Raw genomic sequence first — 5,003 nt, 5'->3', positions numbered from 1 at the left:
CTTGTGGGTTTGTACACCCAAACCGATGATCTCAGCCAAGGAGCGAAAGTCCTTAACACCTAGATCGAGGGACTACGGCACTCCGACCGAAGTTCTCGAGCCTCGATTGAGAGGCTCCTCGACCCATACTAAGGGTTTTTAAACTCTGGCCGATAAAAAAGAATCCAAGGCTTAGGACTCAAGTCCTACGGCCTGTTTGGTTCCACTTTTTAAAACCCAAAATTATTTTTGTAATTTTAGAACCCCAAACTATTTTCTAAAAATCTCCCAAAAAAATAGAAAATTATTTCAACATATTTTGGGATATTTCCACAAAAATAAAATATTTTGACAAAGGCTCATTTGGTGTTTATTTCTAAATCCTAACATCCTTTAAAATGACTGATATTCTTCAGGTATAATCCTTTCTTAGTTATAATTAGCAACAGAAACGAGCATTTAAATATTGTTGTTTTGATATTTAAATAACGTCAAAACCTAGAAGCATGGCTAGGACTAGAAGAATAATTGGTTAAAACTCAAACGTTATATAACCGATTTTCAAAAGTCAATTTTATAAGTAGAGATCGATTTTAAACGGGTACGGAGGATAAAGCGCGAAAACTCTTTTCCGAGTATCACCAAACTACGAACTAAATGAAACTCTAACGAATATGTTTGTATATGTATGTCAACTTTTATTGATTTTCAAAAATCAATTGATGACTTTTTTTCAAAAAATAATCTTTTAAATAAAATATGTTTAATTAATTTAAACTAAATAAATTCTAAAAATTCAAATTGTTATTTGATTACCGTAAATCCCTGTATTATTTCAAAATAAACTCTGAAAATAAATATTTTTAATTAATTTTAAAATTTGTCGAGGATTATTAAAAGTAATGTTTTATTTAAAAGAAAATTTATGACATGCAAATATTCTTAAATCTCGAACTTTTTCGCAAAATCTAAATTTGAAAGATTTTTCCGGAAGATATATGAATACAAAATAGATACAAAAAAAGAAATATTTATCTTCTTACATTTATTTATATTACTTTAACAAATTATAAATTAATAATTTAATATACAAATTAAAAAATATATTAGTATTTTGTTTAATTATTTTTTATTTAATATATTGAGTTTATTTAATATATTGAGTTTATTAATTAATATAATTAATATATACAACTATAATAGTGATGATTTTTTATCATATTTTATCCAACCAATTTAAATATTTAGTATTTAAAATTTAAATATTTTTATTTGATTAATTTAACTGTATATTTAAATTATTAAGTTCTTATAATCAATCTTACTTTAATAATTTATTTAAGTCTATTTAGTCTCTTATTCAATTACATTTTTCATTATCTAATGATTCAATTTGATTAGAAACATTTTATTGTTAAATATTTTGTCCCAATTTTAGTTTAGATGAACAATATTTAATTAAACATATTCATAATTTTTTTACATTTCTTCATAAAAAAAAATTAGCCCATTTTCATATAATATTTGAGAAAGGATAAAAAAAATATGGTAGAGAGAATGAGAAAAAAATAACTTATGGAAAAATATAATTTTTTTATTTTTTTACTTTTTTTTAAACTAATAACGTGATTTTACTCCTTCCTCTCTTATTCTCCTATATTTCCTAATTTTTTTTATTTTTTTACTTTTTTTTTTTTACTAATAACGTGATTTTACTCCTTCCTCTCTTATTCTCCTATATTTCCTAATAATATTTTTTTTTATCAATTTACATAAATCTAAATGGCTAAAATATTAAATAATGTCTATCATTTTTAGCTTCACTTTTATATCAAAAACATTTATACAATGTCTAAAGAAATCAAACGTTTCAATTTTAAAACGATTTAAATTGAGGTCATATTCGTCATGTGTGAAAATAAAACCGAAAAAAAATAATCCAGACAAAATCATATTTAAAATAAGTCCTTAAATTTGGGTTATTCAAATAATCGAATTATTAAGTAATTTGTCATAATTTTGAGGATGTGGTGATAAAAAATCACTTAAACAAATATTGTTATATATAATGATAAAATAATAAATTATATTTTAATATTTTAGAAAATGAATTGAGAGATGAAAAAAGAAAAAATTATGGCAATGAACTACAACCGTGGCAATGAACAAGTCCACAATTATAATAGTTATGACTCTTCCTTGTGAAACCAAACGGTTGTCAACAGCCATAGCAAACACATTGATCAGCTCTCCAGATACCCATTTATGAATGCATATGCTCGTAGTGTAATTCAACCCCACATGTTATGTTCTTTACATGTCTATCTTTCACTGCTTCAACAAGTGTCGGTATTTTCCTTTCCTCTGTATCATCATGTCCCAATGTCCCAATGTCCCAATGTCCCAATCTCCCATGTGTACCTCTTCCCCCATATAAATACTTAGCCACGTGAAGTTATGATCAGGGACGAGTATGCAGGCAAGTGCTTAGGTGGACTTAAGTCCACCCCTTAATTTTTTTTATATAATAAAATTAAAAATCTTAAATCCATGTTCTCATTTCTTTCCAACTATGGTATACAAAATAAATAAATAAATAAATATATATAAATATGAATAGACAAATATAGATTATAGGATTATTCACTCATTTTATTTGTAATTTATTTACATAAATATATTAAATTTTGTTTCACTAATTTGTATTATTTAATTATTTTTATTTAAAATTTTTATATTTATTTATCTGATTCTCAAAAAAGATAAAATCTCATTATTTTTTTTTTAATTCTCTTCCATAATATCTATTTTCTTAATTTATGTATGGGTTAACTTTATTATGTTTATAACTGATTTAATTTTATTATGTTGGATTAAATATTAGAATCTTAAGAATTTATAATGTTAAGATCATTTATTTATTTTATTTTATTTTTTATAATTTCAATATAACTTTTTAATAAAATATTTACTTAATTTTAACACTATAATTTTTACTACTACAAAACAAACATTTTCAATAATGAAAATGTGAAAACGGAACTTCGCAATAAAATAATGGACAGTTTTTTTGACGACTCTTTGATCGTCTATATTGAACGAGATTTATTTAAATATATATATATATATATATATATATATATTATAATAGATGTATTTTATGTTTTAAAATTCTAACGTCTTCGTGAATTCTTGGGTCCGTCCCTGGTTATCATCATAACATGACGTGCACCGCATGATATTTCATCGACGAACTCACCCACCAATTTGTTCTGACCCAGGCATGGTATCTTTCCCTTAGAAGTTGGATTCCCTAGCTGGCCGAATTCAGTACTTTCAACTGTGAATACATGGCCAAATGTGGTTAATGAAACAGTCATGGAATGACCACATAAGAGAAGAGAGGAAACGAAAGCTGGATGTAGATGTGGCTCCTTATCACAATGACCTAATCATTATTTGAAGATTTTTTTTAAAAAATTTGGTATTTGTTAAAAGCAATTACAATAATTATTCTCTCTTTTTTTCTTTTTTATAATTGAGAGGATCATACATTTTATTTATACTAAAAAAAACTCTTAATTTTCTAATTTAATCAAATTTATTGTAAATTTTCCGTTTTCCTCATTAAGGATCTTTTGTTCCTTATAACGGTAAGAAGTAATGCAACATTCTCCTCTTTATTCTTGGCGTGGTTCGAGATCACGAAAATCAATCAGGTGTGGCCTCATCACCAATTTTGACTTCGTAAGTATGTCGGCTTTATGTTCATCTGTTCGAATAAACTCTACTTTGATTTGACTTCCTTCAACACACTTTTGGATGAAATGATATTTCATGTCAATGTGTTTTCTACGATCATACAAAACGAGTTCTTCATTAGTGCAAGGGCGGACTGGTTGTCGACGTAGAGCTTCACTGCCTTAAGTTTCAAACCACTTAGTTCGAACAACAATGATTTCAATCAAAGAGCTTGACACCTTGACACCCTGTTGCTATTTCACCCATGAACTATGCTTCACATGAGGACAGTGTTAGTGTGCCACTGTCTTCTGTTTCTGAGACTTCCACGAAATAAGACTATCATTAATGTAAAACGTCGTGACCTTATACTCTAGGTCACCTGCGAGATCATTGTTAGAATAATCCACTATTTCTTTGTCACCACCTCCTTTTTAAGAAAATTTAATACACTTTTTTCTAACTTTCATTCTCATATTCTCCCTTTTTTCTATAATATGGCATATTGATTGTATTAAGAAAAATATTCATTTGTTCTTTCTTGTATATTTATATTTCTATAAATTTTCTTTTATAGGATAACATTTTGAGCTTTTTTTTTTTGTTGATGTATTCGTGTTTTTAATTTTGTTTTTGGATTTTTTAAAAAAAAATATTCCCTTATTTATTTTTCACTCATAAAAATTCAAAAGAAACACTCAAACAAGCTCTTGGGCCTTTTATTTATTTAAATTCTAATGTAAGCCTGGCCCATTAATCAGCCGAACGTGAACCCTAGGAACTCTGTCACAGCTATTTAAACCTAGATAACATTCTTCTTTCCCAATTCATCTCTATACGATTCAAAGATTTTTTATACTTCTTATTATGATTGTGTTTTGGGAGATGATGCTAAACTTCGCTATTAGCTTAGGCTCAAGATCTGAGCTCTGCTGAATCGAATCATTTTGCACGTCAGTCTGATCCCCAAGCCTTTGAATTCTACTCTTGTTCATCTAAAATTTCTCCATTTCTTTTCAAAATCAGTTCATCCGACGCTTACATTTTATAGGTAATCAAAATTTTCTTAGATTAGATCAATTTTGATTCATTTTCACTAGTCGCTGATTGTCTTATCGAAATGCCTCTTTGAGTAGCCTTATGAATTTCTCCAATTATAGGAGAGTTTGTTTCGCATTTGGCTTAGTTAGGATGCAGATAGTAATCTTAAGGCTTTGCTTTGATTGGATCTTCACGTTTGATTACACCGAATATCCTCTAAGCATCGTCTTACAAATGTTTAT

General features: G+C 27.3%; 1 non-coding gene across 1 annotated transcript; it reads left to right on the top strand.

Annotated features, from left to right (window-relative positions):
- The first annotated feature begins 4,597 nt into the window (after positions 1 to 4,597).
- Positions 4,598 to 4,690, top strand: LOC124944145. Its single transcript, XR_007099806.1, has one exon. It is a non-coding gene; the product is annotated as a small nucleolar RNA Z122 (small nucleolar RNA).
- The last annotated feature ends 313 nt before the right edge of the window (positions 4,691 to 5,003 follow it).

The sequence above is a fragment of the Impatiens glandulifera genome, chromosome 6 (genome assembly GCF_907164915.1).
Source record: "Impatiens glandulifera chromosome 6, dImpGla2.1, whole genome shotgun sequence".
NCBI classification, from domain to species: domain Eukaryota; kingdom Viridiplantae; phylum Streptophyta; class Magnoliopsida; order Ericales; family Balsaminaceae; genus Impatiens; species Impatiens glandulifera.
The sequence above is the reverse complement of the archived record's forward strand: the minus strand, read 5'-3'. Positions and strand labels throughout refer to the sequence as shown.